Source organism: Mauremys mutica, chromosome 7, assembly GCF_020497125.1.
Source record: "Mauremys mutica isolate MM-2020 ecotype Southern chromosome 7, ASM2049712v1, whole genome shotgun sequence".
Classification (NCBI taxonomy): Eukaryota; Metazoa; Chordata; order Testudines; family Geoemydidae; genus Mauremys; species Mauremys mutica.
In genome coordinates this window covers 45,078-63,889 of record NC_059078.1, presented here as the reverse complement: position 1 = coordinate 63,889, position 18,812 = coordinate 45,078, and the positions used below count along the sequence as shown (strand labels likewise).

The 18,812-nt window shown below is 45.5% G+C and overlaps 1 pseudogene; it reads left to right on the top strand.

Annotated features, from left to right (window-relative positions):
* Positions 1 to 2: 2 nt before the first annotated feature.
* Positions 3 to 4,745, top strand: LOC123373990 (annotated as a pseudogene).
* The last annotated feature ends 14,067 nt before the right edge of the window (positions 4,746 to 18,812 follow it).

Below are 18,812 nucleotides of genomic sequence, written 5' to 3'. Positions count from 1 at the left end.
AGATGCTTGGGGTTAGGGGTTGAGGGGTCGGGGTTAGGGTGAGGGTAGGGGTTAGGTTTAGGGTTAGGGGTTAGGGTAGGGGTGTTTAGGGGTTGGGGCTGGGGTTAGGGTTGGGGTGAGGATCAGGGGTAGGGTCGGGGGTCAGGGTGTGGAGGGGGGTTAGGGGTTGGGGCTGGGGGTGAGGGTGAAGGGAGAGGGGCTTAGGGGTTAGAGTTGGGGTTTAGGGGTGGGGGTTTGGGGTAAGGGTGAGGGTTTAGGGCTTGGGGCAGGATCAGGGTTAGGGTCAGGGTTGGGGTGAGGGTCAGGGTTACGGGTGAGGGTGGGGGGTAGCGATAGGGTTAGCGTTGGGGTGAGGGTCGGGGTAGGGGTAGGGATAAGGGTAGGGTTAGGCTGGGGTCGGGGTAGGGTTGGGGTTTAGGGATTGGGGTTAGGGTTAGGGTTCCGCTTGGCGCGCAGGGACTAGAGATATAGTGAGGAGCTGCCACTAGGCACGCAGGGGGGTCCGGGGGGGCGGCATATCGCCCCCCTGTGCGAAGCTGCCCCGCAGGGGCACTCCCGCCGTTTAGAGCCGATTTGGTGCCTTCTCCTGTGTGTTAGGGTGAGGGGTTAGGGTCAGGGGGTAGGGTTGGGTGAGGGTAGGGTTTAGGGGTTGGGGTCAGGGTTAGGGTTGTGAGGGGTTAGGGTGAGGGGTGAGGGTGGGGGGTGAGGGTGGGGGTTAGGGTTAGGGTTCTGCTCGGCGCGCAGGGACTAGAAATAGAATGTGGAGCTGCCGCTAGGGTGAGTGTTTAGGGTGAGTGTTTAGGGTGAGGGTTGGGTTTAGGGTTAGGGTTTAGGATTAGGGTTTAGAGTTAGGGCGAGGGTTAGGGTTAGGTTAGGGGTAGGGTGAGGGTTCGGGGTTGGGGTGAAGGTGAGGGTAGGGGTGAGGGTTTAGGCTTGGGGTTTAGGGGTGAGGGTTGGGTTAGGGTCAGGGGTAGGGGTTGGGGTTTAGGGTAGGTTTAGGGTCAGGGCTAGGGTCAGGGTCGGATTTAGGGGTGAGGGTTAGGGTCAGGTTCAGGTTTAGGGTTTTGGGTTGGGGTGAGGGTAGGGGTTAGGAGTTGGATTAGGGGTATGGGTTAGGGTGAGGGGTAGGGGTAGTGTTCGGTATAGGTTGAGGGTTCGGGTTAAGGTTAAGAGTTAGGGTGAGGGGTAGGGGTAGGGTTGGTTAGGGGTAGGGTGAGGGGTTAGGGGTCAGGGGGTAGGGGTGAGGGTGAGGCTTTAGGGTCAGGGGTAGGGGTTGGGGTGAGGGTTAGGGGAGGGGGAGGGGAAAGGGTAGGTGTTGGGGTGAGGGTGGGGTTAGGGGTAGGGTTAGGATTAGGGGTTAGGGTTTGGGGTGAGGGTTAGGGTTTAGGGTCGGGGGTCAGGGTGGGGGTTTGGGTTAGGGTTGGGGTAAGGGTTTAGGGTTAGGGGGTTAGGGTTGGGTCAGGGTAGGGGTTAGGGGTCAGGGTTAGGGTTAGGGTTCTTCTTGCTAAAAGACTGCAGAAAGACCACTGCAGTCTTTTAGCAAGAAGAAAAAAGTGATGAAGAGTCCAAGTCTTCCTCTTCCTCCTTCTCCACCTCTTTTGTTTGAGGAAGGTGTAAATGAAAATCTCAGTTTTACAAGTCCAATTTCCCCTTTCAGCCCACTCACACCTAAATATGGCAGTTTTAACAGCAGAGACAACTCCTTGACAGGAATTAATGAATTTGCATCATCATTTGGGACCTCAGATATTGACAGTGTACTCAGACTGCTTCACAGGAGGGTATGATGGCTATTTAGCAATCCCAGCTAGCTTGCCCAGACAGGCAATCAGTGTCAGTTTTCCCAGGCTGCCAGAAGGTTTTTACTGTCAAGAAAATGGAATCCTGGACCAAGGGGAGAATTCTGTAAATCCAGGGCCAGATGGAGATGCACTAAGGATGGGTTCACTGGATGCAATAAAGCCACGATCAGTAGGGATTCTGAAAAGGCCTCAGACCTTGGCCATTCCAGATGTTGTCACAGGATATTGTCCAGAAAGTAGCAGGAGAAGAAATGTAACCTTCAGCCAACAGGTAAGGGGAGAAAATATCTCCAGAAACAATGTCATGACCATGTAATTTGAACATTCATTTAATCTCTTTAAATAGTTTTACCTTTTATTTTAAAATGCTTAAATATATACTTTTATCATAATGACTGACTTTTTTTTGTTTGTCTATGCACACTTGTGATTAAGGGCTCTTTGTAACAGCTTGTTTATGAAAGCTATGATGGGAATACAATATATGAACTCATCATATGAGTCTATTAATAAGAGGGAGAGGATTTAGGGAACAAACATTTGTAAGAGATTGCAGGAAATTATTTATGACTTGGACTCTCTGCCAGGGAATAATGTGGGCCTTTTCCCACTCCTCAGACAATATCACACAAGGTGTAGAGGCAAATTATCTGCACCAGCATTTCTGAGGTTAATAATGTTAGCCACAATTGTTTCACAGCCCATGAAATGATAACCAAAGTAATGGTGGGTGGAGGTGTGTTTTGCTGTGACCATCCCCTCAAGAAGATTACTACCCATGTTCTCATCAGGGAAAGAGATTTTCCAGCTCCTGGGAAAAGGCTGTCCCCAAACCTAGTGGTTTCTGCAGGAGGAATCTGCAGGAGGCCAGGGACCTCTGTATGCTGGTACATAACGGGAGCAGAAATGAGGCAACTGTCCTGTTATGTATGTTTATTTTGCTATCTTTTGACCCAGTTATACATTTTGTGTTTTGAAACATGTTTAACATAGATATTTTTTGCTATCATATTTCTGTTTTCAGGCTCGTGAATGAGCTCATTTTGTATAGGGGAACGCATTCGGCAGCCCTTTGTAAACATGAGCCAACCTCAGCCAAAAATAGCCTGAGGTTAGCAGGTGCAACACCCATGTAAATCTTTTGGCAAAATTCAGGAGTGAAATAAATGGTGGTGTAAATTACATGCTAGATGTAAGTTGGTCTTAAAAGGTGCAGGAGGGAATAGGAAGTACTTTAACGTGCACCAACTAGACATTCAGTAGCTGTGCAAAATGAGTGGAATTTACCACTATGAGTAAAATCCTAGCTTTCCTGCCTTCAGTGGGGCCAGGATTTCACTCCATTGTGTAGAGAATGGTAGGAAAAGCAACTAACATGAGTGTGTAAATTAAAGGAGGTCCTTTTGTCTGCACCACCCCTAGTATTCCTGCGGCCAGATGCAGCCCTGTTGTGAGTACAGCTCCTATTCACTTCAGTTGGATTCATGTCCACTTATGCCAGTACTAAATTTGGTTCCCAAAGAAATCCAGAAGAGTGAAAGATACTTGTTTCAAATCCACTGAAAGCCAGAACAGTGCACAGAACACTACTTTGCATTTTATGATTAACTTATTTACTCCATTGCTTGCATTCCCACTGAATCTAGATTCATCTTTATTCTCAATGTTTACTTTTTATGGCAACACTCTCAGTGACCGCAAAGAAATGTAATATAACACAGCTTTGTTTTTATGTTGTTTTCTGATTTGGAGTTCTTATGGTGCAGGTTGCTAATATTTTGCTGAATGGTGTGAAGTATGAGAGTGAGTTGAATGGATCAGGTGAGATGTCTGAGCAATCACTTTCCATGAAACTTCTTTGTTCAACCATCTGCCACATGCCCAAGACTCTGTGTAATCTCTGCATCAACCACTTCTTAGGTAAACCTGCACAGTGTCATGTTGTTTTTACCATGAAAGTAATCATATTTTCCTTCAGAAGAAAATGGTTTAAGAATCAGTTTAGATTAATATTTTAAAGTGTTTGATCTATTGTGGTTGTCCCTTGCCTAGGACTACTGACTAACTGGGTCCTAATTTTCTCCACGGAGGTGACTGATAGTATTCCAAACTCCAGAAAGTCTCTTATGTTTCTTCTATAACTAGAATATTTTCTGCCAGAAATGAAGAATGCACATTTATTTTTACCAAGAAAATAATTCCTTGCTTATATCAGCACTAAGGAAACCTTCCTCTGATTAGGTGTTGAGTATATATACTGGGACACACAAGAAACTGAACTAGGAGCAGAATTTATAAATTTAAATTTTTATCATTAAAAATTAGTTTACAAATTAGCCTCCTTTGACATTGTCCTCTGGTACTGGACTTCTTATTGAATGAGTTTTTACCTGCTAAGAGGCCTCTAAGGGCATTTCTAGATGAAACTCACTGCGCAGTAAACTGGCGTGTTAATCTTCAGAGCTCCAGTGTGCCATCCACTAACTGTCCATTCCCTAGGGAACTCTTCATGTGGACCCCGCGCACAGACTGTTAATGTGCAGTATGCTGGAGCTCTGTAGATTTATACCTCATCTTACCACACAGTGTGTGTTCATTTAGACATGCGGTAAGGATAATGATGGGTGATACTTTCTTTTATTTGTGCCAGGGACGCTCTCATGTGAGTCGACACAGGGTTCAACTCTCTTTCTACTCCTGTTCCATGTGTACATGAGGCTCCCTAAGAAAGATTGTAAGAGACATGGGCTGTGGTGTTTTCAGTATTCTGATGGCAATCAGCTCTACACCACCATCACCTTCCATCTATTAATGCAGTGGCCAAGTGACTGTCGAAGGCTTGATGGGTCAGGCTCAGTCTAGAGAAGACTGAGTTAATATTAATAAGTTGGCAGAAGGAACCAGATGAACTGTTGCATCAGCATCCTTGAGTGAGGGAGTACAGCTACCATTTGCAACATGCATTTGCTGCTATGGAATTTTATTGAACCAGAGGATGCTGCTGGAGTCCCAGGTAGTCGCCATAACTAAAAGCACTTTTCCCATCTGATTTTGGAAAGATCAGTGCAGCCATCTCTCTCAGACCTTATTACACTAATCCATGTCTTTGTCATCTCAAGACTAGACCACTATGATGTGCCCTATGTGAAAGCTACATCTTGAATCCACTCAGAAACTAAAGCTAGTTCAGAATTCTGTAACCCATTTGTAGTTTCTCTTGCTCTGATCAGTGCTCTGACCAGTGCAATCTGCCTTTAGGGATTCCAGGTGGTGTTCAAGGGGTAGGTTTTAACCTTTAAAATGCTGACTGACTTTGATGCAGATTATAGTATAGAGCGAGAGACAGTGTCTCAGGTAACTCCCATGATAAGGGCAACCTGTGGAGTGTATTATAGAATGTTACACCGTTTGTTTACTGCTGGGATTTCTAAAATATGCAAGAGCACCCAGAGCTTGGAGTGGGAGCTTAAAGATGCCATTCAAATTTAAATAAATAAATATTGCTTCTGGCTTCTTCTAGGTTGGCTCTCGTTTGAGGGAATGTTGCTGTTCTACACAGACTTCATGGGAGAAGTGGTGTTTCAAGGCAATCCTAAAGCCCCTCACAACTCTGATGAATATCAAAAGTACAATGCTGGGGTCACCATGGGCTGTTGGGGAATGTGTATCTATGCATTCAGTGCTGCATTCTATTCAGGTATTAAGTAGAGCTTTCTCCCATACTGCTGAGAGAAGAACAAACTGCCTCTGAAAAGCTGCTTCTGCAGTATAGAATGTCGTTTTGGGCGTGGCATTTATATTGCAGATTAGTGTACTAGTTGAAGGTTTTTCTGCCCTAAAATCTTTTTTTTTAAATTAGCAGTTCTTGTCTGTCTATATACTATCTCTGTTAGTTAATACTTGTTAGCATTGACAGCACAGAAACCCAACAGTCCAGTCACAATAAAAAAGTTGCCATTGTATAGCACTGTTCATAAAGTAATGCACAGCTTCACAAGGCTCTTGTGAGGTAGGTGAACTGAGGTATGGGGGAGTTTCACACTTCATAGCTTGTGTAAGCTGAGCATTTTGCACGCACCAAGAGTTCCTTGCCTCCCTCAATTTTCCCACATAAGCTCTCTGTATGCTACCATCCCACCTGCCTCTACTGCAGGGACTTCCTGTAACTCCCCTGCGGCTGCTAAGGATTCTGTGTGCCCTGCATTCACACACCCACACACCCTGTGTACAGGGAGCATTCATCCCTCTTTCCCTATGCACAGGGAGCATTCATCCTTCCGCCCATATGCACAGAGACACAGTCCCACATGCAAAGTGGGAAATGTGGCTATGAAATTACTGTAATGTGTGTACACAACTGATTGAAAAGCTGTACTGAGTAGTTATCAAGTGTTTCCTGCCAAACTGGGAGGACATTAATAGTGGGGTTCCACAGAGGTCTGTCCTGGGTCCAGTACTATTCAATATTTTCATTAATGACTTAGATAATGAAGTGGAGAGTATACGTATAAAATCTGAAGGTGACATCAAGCTGGGAAGAGTTGTAAACAATTTGGAGGACAAGATTAAAATTCAAAATGACCACGACAAATTGCGGAACTGCTCTGAAATCAACAAGATTAAATTCAGTATAACAAATGCAAACTACTGCACTTAGGAACAGGGCCACCCAGAGGTGGGGGGGAAAGTGGGGCAATTTGCCATGGGCCCCACAGGGGCCCCACGAGCCGCTCCAGGTTTTCAGTGGCACTTTGGCGGCAGGCCCTTCACTTGCTCTGGGTCTTCAGCGGAGGGTCCTTCAGTGCAGTGGAAGCCTCAGAGCGAGTGAAGGTCCCGCCGCTGAAGTGCTGCCAAAGCCTCGGAGCGCCGCCCCTTGAGTACAAGCACCGCCGCAAGCGGCGGAAAAAAAAAGAAAGAAAAAAGCCTCTATCGGCGGCAGCTCTACCGCCACCGCTTCATTCTTCGGCGGCAATTCGCTGGCGGGTCCTTCCCTCTGAGAGGGACCCACCGCTGAATTGCCGCCAAAGACCCAGCCCTGCCCCAGGCCCCCTGAATCCTATGGGTGGCCCTGCTTAGGAAAGAAATATCAAATGCACAAATATAAAATTGGGAATAACCGTCTAGACAGCAGTGCTGCAGAAAAGGAACTGGGAGTTATAGTAGGTCACAAGTTTAATATGAGCCAACTGTGTGGTGCAGTTGTGAAATAAGTTAATATAATTGTGGGGTGCATTAACAGGAGTACCCTATGTAAGACTGAGGGGGAACCTAATAATAGTCTTCAAATATGTAAAGAGGATGGTGGTCAATTGTTCTCAATGTCCATTGAATGTAGAGCAAGAAATGTAATCAGTTAAATCTGCAGCAAGGGAGATTCAAGGTAGATATTAGTAAAACCTTTTTAACTATAAAGGATAGTTAAGTACTGGAATACGTTACTAAGGAAGGTGTGGAATTCCCATCATTAGAGGTTTTTAAGGACACGTTAGACGACTACCTCTCAGAGATGGTGTAGGTATGCTTGGTTCTGCCTCAGCACAGGGGGGTGGACTAGATGACCTCTTGTGGTCACTTCCGGCCCTACATTTATACGATTCTATGTATTGGTAGGATAGACAGAGATGAGTCAGGACTACTGTTATGCTGGAAGACATTAATGGGTACCATCAATCAGTTGTTTGATCTAAAACAATTGCAGGGGGGCTTAAAATTGTGGCTGTACTAAAGAGCTGGTAGGGCTTCATGTGGCCCCTATTCCCTCCTTTCAGCTTCCTGATTTTCCCAAAAACCAAGTGTGTTCTGGCCATTGATACCTTGAATATTTCCTGAAATTGAATAGCTGATTCAGCTAATGTTTCCCCTCCTGGGGTTTGCTTTGTTAGCCCAAACAAACCTTTTTACTGGCCCACCCGCAGCACAATCAGTCCTTCCCTAGCTAGCAGGGTTTCACAAATCAGTCCATTTGCCCATCCCAAGACTCCCACTGTCCTTCTAGCCCTCAGAAAATCTCCCAGCATTTCCTGCTCTTTCTAGGGTTCTCTCGTAGACTTTCCACCTGGCTATGGGGAGAACTCCCCTCCAGATCATATCCTGACCTTGAATCTCACCTTAACTAAGACTAGGCAACCCCCCCTTTTTTAAAAGCAGGTGAACTTCAATCTGTATTCATCTGATCCTAGGCCTATGATCTCATTTTGTTTACATGCTTCCTATGGTCAAGGTTTCATCTACCATTTCTGTCCCGTGCATCAGGGGAAAACCAGGCACAGGTGGTGCTGTGTCCATACTCCCTTAAAGGGGCCTGCCCACCCTGTGACATTGAGTAAGGGTAATCTAGCCCTATAAATTACTTACCATGTGAAATATGTATATTTTTTGGTTACTCACCTGCATGGAAAGCCAAACACACTTTGAGACAGCTTTCCTATATGCTCAGTCCCATTAAATAAGAGAATTGATCTGTACATCACTTATTACAAATAGAAATAGTCCAACACAAAACATTTCCAATTAAGTGCTATTCATGATACTAATTCCTCTCAAATAATCTCTTAAAGCCCAATTCTGCCAACCTGTTTCAAACTGATAGCACCTTACCCCACAAGAAGTGCCACTGATTTCAACAGGACTACTTGCAAAGTAATGCATTACTCAGCATGAAGAAAGATGGTGGAATCTGGCCCCTATTTATCAATCACTTCTCCACTAAATATCTTACATTTCATTCATAGTCCTGTTAAAGTTGTATCCATAAACCACAGATTAATAATAGACAGGGTTCAGAAAACATGGGGGGGATATACACCTTAAAAGCCTTAATGTGGGTAAAGCAAAGATAGGCCATTCTTCAGTTCATAATTACCTTCTTAACATGCTCTTTGTGAAAGGTCTTGCTCTGTGTGACCTGAAAAGCTGACAGTACCAGGAGCTGATCACTCCAGCCCTATACAGTATCACACATGCTAACTTTACAAGTATTTGGCTTAAAGTAGACTTCAAAACAATTGGCAAAAATAAAAATTATGACATCAGATTAAGAAAAAGAAATTTAATATCTCACAAGTTCCCTTTATTGTTTGTGGAAAGTTATTTCCCATAATTAAATAAACCAATAATTCTAATGCTTTGACAAGGTTAAAGACCAGGGCAACTGGGATGTAGTCACAACAGAAGGTTAAAAAAATAAACAGCATCTGTTTATATATTTCTGTGCAATTTATTCTCTTAAATTCTATTTTACAGCCGCACTAGAAAAGCTGGAAGAATACTTCAGTATTCGCACCCTGTATTTCATAGCATACCTTGCTTTTGGACTTGGTACAGGCCTGGCTACACTCTCCAGAAATATCTATGTGGTTTTATCTCTATGCATAACTTACGGTATTCTGTTTTCAACACTCTGCACACTCCCTTATTCTCTGTTGTGTGATTACTATCAGAGTAAAAAGGTAAGTTTCCTATTACTACATGTTTTTAAACCATAACATGCAGAAGTTTCTACACTACTCACAGCTAAGACAACCTTCTGCCAAGACAGATCATGTTAAACTATACATTTTTGCTCCTTTTCTTTTTCTGCTGCACATACAGTCAGTTAGAATTAACTTGCTTAAAAATCTCTTTCTACTATGTGGCCAGTCCTGGGTAGAAAGGGAACTGAATCTTCTTCATCTCTATTGATTATCCTTTGCCCTTCTCCCCTTCCCAGCCTCTCTAATGCTTACTTGTTTTTCCTTCTCCCTTGCCCTCTCTTGCATATTGCTGAGAAGCTAAAGATTTATTTTAAGTTATTTTTTCATAGCTCAGTCTGTGCTGGCCAGGACACTATTAATGCTCCTTTACTGGTGTTTGGCAGAATCTGATCGGGAAGCATAAGAACATAAGAACAGCCATACTGGGTCAGACTAATGGTCCATCTAGCCCAGTATCCTGTCTTCCAACAGTGGCCGATGCCAGATGCTGCAGAGGGAATGAACAGAACAGGGCAATCATTGAGTGATCTGTCCCCCGTTGTCCAGTTGCAGTTTCTGGCAGTCAGAGAATTTGGGACACCCAGAGCATGGGGTTGCATCCATGACCATCTTGGCTAGTAACCACTGATGGACCTATCCTCCATGAACTTATACTTTTTTTAACCCAGTTATACTTTTGGCCTTCTGAACATTGCTTGGCACTGAGTTCCACAGGTTATTGATTCGTTGTGTGAAGTACTTCCTTATGTTTGTTTTAAACCTGCTGCCTATTAATTTCATTGGGTTACCCTGGTTCTTGTGTTATGTGAAGGGGTAAATAATACTTCCTTATTCATTTTCTCCTCACCACTTATGATTTTATAGACCTCTATTATATTCCTGCCTTAGTTGTCTCTTTTCTATGCTGAACAGTCCCAGTCTTTTTAAATCTCTCCTCTTATGAAAGCTGTTCTATACCCCTAATCATTTTGGTTGCCCTTCTCAGTACTTTTTCCAGTTCTAATACATCTTTTTTGGGATGGGGCAACCAGAACTGCACACAGTATTCAAGGTGTGGGCGTACCAAGGATTTATATAGTGGCGTTAAGAGAGATTCTGTCTTTTATTAGCTATCCTTTTCCTAATGGTTCCTAACATTGTTAGCTTTTTTGACTGCCGCTGCACATTGAGCAGATGTTTTCAGAGAACTATCCATGATGACTTCAAGATCTCTCTCTTGAGCGGTAACAGCTAATTTAGATCCCATCATTTTGTATGTATAGTTGGGATTATTTTTCTAATATGCATTCATTAGTTATCAACATTGAATTTCCAAAGCCACACTGAGAACAGCGGAATGAATGAGCTAGAAATACCACAAGCAGTCAAGATTGAGTTGAGAACTAAGGGTGGGATCAAAAAAGATACATATGCACCTAAATCCTGTTTTTAGGTGCCTGAGTCCCCTTTTTTAGAATCATAGAATATTAGGGTTGCAAGAGACCTCAGGAGGTCATCTAGTCCAGTCCCTTGCTCAAAGCAGAACCAACACCAAGTAAATCATCCCAGCCAAGGCTTTGTCAAGCAGGGCCTTCAAAACCTCTAAGGATGGAGATTTCACCACAATTTAGGCACAATTGTGATTCACAACCTCCTACTCAGCTGCCGCCTAACTTTGTAGGTACCTAACCTTGCTCATTGCATAAGTTTTAGCAGTAAGAGTTCCATAGGTGGCTATGTTTTTGCTACTGAGCATGCACACTGCTTCCTCACTCTTGGTGTCCAGGTGCATATCTCCTGCCTAAGATCTGGAATGATTCACAAACTGAAGAAGATGGGTATTAAGGTGCATAAGTCATGTGCAGGGCCCAATCTGGTAGGCAGTCTCTTAGAACGCCTACTGGATCAGGCCCCACATGTGAGTTCACACAAAACAGCTGGGGTGGGGTGGGGAGGAGAGGAGGACAATATCCATTCTAACTTGTAGCCTAGTGGTTAGGTATTTACCCAGGATGTGGAAGACTGACACTTCAAATCCCCTTCTGTCTGATGAGAAGAGATTTGAACAATGCAGGGCTCCCTCAGTATCTCCTATTGAAGTTGGCCCACTTTAATTAAATGATTGAATAATTAAATGTTAATTGGACTGAGAGAGTTAGAATGACTTTATAGCTTAGTGGTTAGGACACTCACTTGAAATGTGGCAGCTCCCTGTTCAAGTCCATTCTCCCCTTCAGGTAGAATCATAGAAATGTAGTACTGGAAAGGACCTTGAGAGGTAATCTAGTCCAGTCCTCTGCACTCATGGCAGAACTACATAATGACTAGACCAGGGGTAGGCAACCTATGGCACGTGTGCCGAAGGCGGCACGCGAGCTGATTTTCAGTGGCACTCACACTGCCTGGGTTCTGGCCACCGGCCAGGGGGGGCTCTGCATTTTAATTTAATTTTAAATGAAGCTGCTTAAACATTTTAACAACCTTATTTACTTTACATACAACAATAGTTTAGTTATATATTATAGACTTATAGAAAGAGACCTTCTAAAAACCTTAAAATGTATTACTGCCACGCGAAACCTTAAATTAGAGTGAATAAATGAAGGCTCGGCACACCACTTCTGAAAGATTGCCGACCCCTGGCCAAGACCATTCCTGACAGGTGTTTGTCTAACCTGCTCTTAAAAACCTACAGTGATGGAGATTCCACAACCTCCCTAGGCAATTTATTCCAGTGCTTAACTACCCTGATAATTAGGAAGTTTTTCCCAATGTCCAACCTAAACCTCCCTTGCTGCAATTTAAGCCCATTACTTCTTGTCCTATCCTCAAAGGTTAATGAGAACAATTTTCCTCTCTCCTCCTTGTAACAACCTTTTATGTACTTGAAAACTGTTATCCTGTCCCCTCTCTGTCTTCTTCTCCAGACTAAACAAACCCATTTTTTTCCATCTTCCCTCATAGATCATGTTTTCTAGACCTTTAATCATTTTTGTTGCTCTTCTCTGTACTTTTCCCCAATTTGTCCACATCTTTCCTGTAATGTGATGCCCAGAACTGAACACAATAGTCCAGCTGAGGCCTTATCAGTGCAGAGTAGAGCAGAAGAATTACTTCTTGTGTCTTGCTTACAACACTCCTGCTAATACATCGTTTTTGTAAGTGTTACACTGTTGACTCATATTTAGCTTGCAAGCCATTATGACATCCCAGATCCTTTTCTGCAGTACTCCTTCTTAGGAAGTCATTTCCCATTTTGTATGTGTGCAACTGATTGCTCTTTCCTAAATGGAGTACTTTGCATTTGTCCTCCTTGAATTTCATCCTGTTTACTTCAGATAATTTCTCCTGTTTGTCCAGATCATTTTAAATTTTAATCCTACCCTCCAAAGTCCAAAGCACATCCTGGGTTAGTACCTTAACCAATCAACTAAAGGTTATAAGGAAGCACCTTATCTGGCTGTTTTGTGTGAACTCGCATGTAGGTTTAAATTAACCTTATCCTGGCAAAAGCAGATGTTCTGAGAGGCCATCTATTGGATTGGGCCCCCGCACTCAATCTAGGCAGTTGAACACCTATCTTCTCCTGGTTAATTAATCACAAGCAGAGATAGGTGCCTTCCTACAGCCCAGACTTAGGCACCAAATGTCAAGAGTGGGTCAGGGCTTGGCATGCATCCTTCTCATAGACATCTCCCATGGGCTAGCTTAGGTGGCTCCCTGCCTAGCAGGCCTGGCTTTGTGGATTGCTTCTACGGTGCCTGTCTCTTCCCATTCATTGTATAGGAGGCTGGGTGCCCAACTCAGGCTTTGTGGACCACAGTGGTGTTCCTGTGACTTTCTAGGCGCCTAAAAGTTAGGAGCATCACAACACCTAAATCCCTTTTGTGGATCTGGGCTACGGAATCTCTAAAAATGTTTTTTTGACACCCCGGCACTATACAGCAAAAGGGAACTGCCATGCATGTCTCAACAGAAATACTATTCCTGCAGGTGATATATACTGGCTGGATGGCAACCCTAAATCTCAGGCAAACTTCATTACTACTGGAGCATTTACTACACCTGTCAACAGCATTTCCATCGTAAATCACTTTTCAGTCACTCATACTTTTTCAAATTTGCATTATTAAGGGTGAATTTTTCCAAGTCTAATTTTTGCCCTAGGACAAACTTGTTCTATTGTTTGCACAAAAGCAGTTCATTTTTGAGAAGGGGGGGACCAATTGTTTAAAAAAAACCCTAAAATATGTAACTTCTATATGACCAGTTTAGCAATGTTTTGAGGTGAAATATGAAATTTGGTAGGTAATAGCTGTGAGGAAGGAGAAGTATCTTATAGTGCCCTTGTGAAAATCCATTTGCCTTGTCACCAAGTTGTGAGGGTTTGAAAAGAGTAGCTTGTACGTGCCTGATAGCTTTTGAACAATGGCTGAAATTTTAATGTTGACATTTCCTGACTTTTGAGTGCTTAACTGTGTAACCCTAACATTATTGTGATGCTGTACAATATTCTACATGAACTATATTTGTGACCCTTTCTGCATACTCATACAGGGGAGAGACAGTGTAAGGATTCCTGGCTCCTCACATCACAGGGAGGAAAGCAGTTTCCACAGGGATGCTACTTTCTCTTTTCCCCTGCACAGGTGATGGGCCAGGATGGGGAATAAAGAGAACCTTGGATATGCAATGTCCTCCAATACGCTAGCCAAGTGAACTGATGTGCCAGGAAAGTAATCTGTACTATCTGTACTGCTAGCACAGACTATTTCCTCCCCTAGAGCAAGGGGATACCCAAATTATGATTCTCTGAGTCACAATCAGTTTCCTGGCCTCTGCATTTCCAACCCCAAACATTAAAAAAAAAACATCATGAGATTGGCTTTAAAATCATGGTTTTTTAAAAATAATTAATTTGTGATTATTTTTATTTTGCTTTTTATTTTTATTTTTTTTATAGGCTACACTAGGATCACATTTTCTCCACAACCAAGAGGGCTAAAAACTTCCTTTATATATACACAAAAGCTCAGATTCTCGCATGTTAATATCACTCCTGGAGCTTGGGAAACACTTTTTGTTACAAGACTCCCAATAAAATTGTGAGAGGTGGCAAGATTGTTATGTGCTTCTGTGGGCAGACAACAATGTATTGCCTCTTCCTCAGGGCTTGTGGCAAAGCCACAAATGGGCCCTAAATTATTAGACCCTGGTTCCTCAACAAAGGATTGTATGCAGGCATACAGGATCACAAAGCACTAAAGTAATGGAGTTCCATTGGGAGAAACTCTATGCCAGGTGACAGGTTTCAGAGTGGAAGCCGTGTTAGTCTGTATCAGCAAAAACAACAAGGAGTCCTTCTGGCATCTTAGAGACTAAGACATTTATTTGGGCATAAGCTTTCGTGGTCTAAAACCCACTTCATCAGATGCGTGGAGTGAAAAATACAGTAAGCAGTATATATATTTTCATGTGCTGTAATATAGGTACTGCTCACTGTATTTTTCACTCCACGCATCTGATGAAGTGGGTTTTAGTCCACAAAAGTTTATGCCCAAATAAATTTGTTAGTCTCTAAGGTGCCACAAGGACTCTATGCCAGGTGTAACTCTTTGCAGGATCAGGCCCTATTTAGTAGTATTGACATGTCTTGGAACCACTTGAACACTGGATAAACAGGCCTACCCTATTAAAGCTCACACAAATCCTTGTGTCAAATACTCTCAACCAGTTAGAATTTAATCTTAGTAAACTTTCTCCTGCATTAATTTTACAAGTGACATGAACTGAACAGCACAAATCTGTATTCACCTCTTTGGATACAAATATTTTTTCCAAAATTCTTAGCACATAAATAAAGATGCAAACATGATGTAGAAAAAGATGCAAAAATGTAAGGAAAGGGGGGGAATTGGTATCTTACATTAACTCAAGCAGAATGTAATATTAAATAAGGACATTAGACAATTTTACAATTTAAATTATTTTACTCAAAAATAGCTATTTTGTTCTTTTAGAATCCCATTGTTAAATTATCGTTTCCCCATTTACACTTAAACAATAACTGAGTAAAACATGGGTCACTATATACAACAGTAACTGAGAAGACATAAAGCCTTTGTTTATTGGCATCATCTGCTAGGGCAATTGTCAAATTCAGATTCCTGGGTAACTGGAATTAAATTAGCTTTTTATACATTATAAATTGTAAATCTTGTTTCTTTTTTGATCTATTCCTATTATTACATTAAATATTTCAAACCTTGTTAATATTGACCAGAGACCTTTACAGAATTCATAGCTTTCCTAAGCATCTGTAGAGCAAAAATGACATGATTTTGGTACCTTCTTTCTGAATACAGGGTTCTGCATAACATCAGTGAAAACAGACCAGTCTTAATTTAATTCTACTGCTTGTTAGGGCTGGTCCACACTAGCACTTTACATCGAATTTAGCAGCGTTAAATCGAATTAAGCGTGCACCCGTCCACACCAGGAAGCCATTTAATTCGACATAGAGGGCTCTTTAGTTCGACTTCGGTACTCCACCTCGACAAGGGGAGTAGCGCTAAATTCGACATGGCTATGTCGAATTAGGCTAGGTGTGGATGCGAATCGATCTTAGTAGCTCCGGGAGCTATCCCAGAGTGCAACACTCTGCTGACGCTCTGGACGCCAGTCCGAGCTTGGATGCTCTGACCAGCCACACAGTCAATGCCCCTGGAAATTTTGAATTCCTTTTCCTGTCTGGACAGTTTGAATCCCATGTCCTGGTTGCTCATCGGGGCGAGCTCAGCAGCACCGGCAATAGGGTGACCAGATCACCCAGGTCAAATATCGGGACGCGGGGGGGCGGGGCGGGGGCAGAGCAAAAAAAAAAAATCCCCCACCCCCGATTCCTCCTCCCTCCGCAAGCGCTGGAGGGAGGCCCGGGAGACTCAGGGGAGCACAGGGCCGGGGTGAGTGTGAGTCCAGCCTGGCCCCGAGCAGGCAGGACTCAGGCGCGGTATCTGGAGGGAGAGTACGGGGTGGCCTGTGGGGCCAGGCAGCGGCTGTTCTCCCCACCTGGGCAGCAGGACTCGGGAGCAGCCGCTGCTGCAGCTCCCACTGCCGTGGGGGGAGGAAGCGGCCGCTGGCCAAGCTCGGCAGCTGCGGCTCTGGCGCCCACGAACCCCCCGAGCCCGGACCTGCTGCGGGGACCCAGCGCGCACGCTGCGCATACCCAGCCCCTGGCCACTCGCGTCTGGGCTGGCTGCCCAGCTGGTGCAATCCTGCGGGCGGCCTCGGAGTGGGGGCAGCAGGCCCCAGCCCCCCCCATCCCGCTCGGGTCCTGCAGGGGAACGAACGGGACTGGGCTGCCGATGCCTCCGCCACGGGATTGCACCAGCTGGGCAGCCAGCCCAGACGCGACTGGCCAGGGGCTGAGCGCAGTGTGCGCGCTGTCTCGCAGCAGGCCCGGGCTCGGGGGGTTCGGGCCCGGGCACCAAAGCCGCAGCCGCCGAGCGCCACATGCTTGGCCACTTCCTCCCCCCGCAGCAGTGGGAGCTGCAGCAGCGGCTGCTCCCGAGTCCCCTGCCCAGATGGGGAGAACAGCCGCCACCTAGCCCCACGGGCCGCCCCCCTACTCTCCCTCCAGGTACCGCGCCCGAGTCCTGCCTGCTCGGGGCCAGGCCAGACTCACACTCACCCCGGCCCCGCACTCCCCTGAGTCTCCTGGGCATGGTGTGCTTGGAAAGAGGCAGGGATTTGGGGAGGGAGACAATGGGGCAGTGAGGGGGCGGGGATGGGGGCGAGGATTTGGGGAAGGATCCAATGGGGGAAGGAGGGGGCGGAGTCGGGGCAGGGGAGGGCGCGAGCCCTTCGGGCTCCGGAGCCTTTGCTTGTTTGTCTAGTGTCCCGACCTAACATTGGTCGGGACGCGGGACAAACAAGCAAATATCGGGACAGTCCCGATAAAATCGGGACGTCTGGTCACCCTAACCGGCAGCGATGCAGAGTTCTCCACCAGAGGAGTCCAGGCAATCTCACACTACAAAGAGGTCCCCAGCATGGACTGACCGGGAAGTCTCGGATCTGATTGCTGTGTGGGGCGATGAGTCTGTGCTTTTGGAGCTGCGCTCCAGCAAACGGAATGCAAAGACCTTCGAGAAGGTCTCCAAAGCCATGAGAGACAGAGGATACAGCCGGGATACAACGCAGTGCCGCGTGAAAATCAAGGAGCTGAGAGAAGGCTACCAGAAACTCAGAGTGGCAAACGGAGGCTCCGGAGCCCAGCCCCAGACATGCCGCTTCTACGAGGCACTGCATGCCATTCTCGGTGGGTCTGCCACCACTGCCCCACCAGTGACCGTGGACTGAGAGGATGGGATACTGTCGACGGACTGTTCCTCGGAGATGTTCGCGTACGGGAAAGTTTAAGAGGACGAGGCAGTCGACAGCGCTTACAACACAGATTTCCCCGACACCCAGGATCTCTTCGTCACCGTCAATGAGATCCCCTACCAACACTCCCCACCCATTACCACGGACCCTGAATCAGGAGAAGGATCAATCGGTAACTGCTTCAAACATGTTAACATTTATTTTTTAAATAAATTGGGAAAACAACTAGGCGAACACAAGGTCTATGTACAGGTGGATGGAACTGTCATCTTCCTCTGACATCTCCAGGAAGCTCTCCAGGAGGTAATCGCCAAGCCTCTGCATGAGGTTCCTGGGCAGGGCTTGCTTATTGGGTGCCCCGAGGAAGCACACTTTTCCACGCAACACTCTCAGCTGGAACTCGGGGACCAGCGCCTTCACGAGCATGGCAGCATAGGCCCCAGGGTTGTGTTGGCTTTCCTCCAGCATGCGCGCTCTCTCTCTCTCCGTGACACTCTCCTCAGTGTGATGTCGCGCGCAGACTCCTGCATGCAATTAGAGTAATTTGTGTACCATTAGTAATGGTTGTGCTTAACTGTTCCTTTGCATAACAAGAAGCGTCACTGTACAGCCACGTGTAGGAGGCTGCAGAGTGGGAGAATACAGGGATCTCTAACAGGGAACGGCCGCAAGGGGCTGCAACAGGGGCACCGATTCTGCTTTCATGTTTGCCTGCAGCAGGAGGACAGTGCTGTAGATGCAACTTAAAGCTGCAAAAAAAACTAGGCTTACCATGCCTGGCCGCTCCACGGATTCTTCTTTCCTACCCCGCTTCTCTGGTCTGCAGTGCAATACCACAGGCAATGAAAGCGAACCCAGAGAACTCAAACTGTCCCCGAGTGAGTGCTCATGAGAGAGGTGCTGTGCTTGCTCTTGTTCACACACACTGAGTAGACTTTGTTTATTTTTTGACCAAAAATAGCTCTCTATGGAATTCACTCACTTTTTCCCGTCACACAGGTGCAACTGTATCCCTACCTGGTCCAGGCACCTGGTCGATGTTCTGCAGCACCGCAGGAAGGAGGACGGAGCTCCCCTTCACTGCATCTGCGACCGCCGCCCCCCGCCGCAAAGTCCAATCCCACCATCACCCAAAATGACAAGAGGAAGGGGCACCAGGGGCCGTGAAAAATGT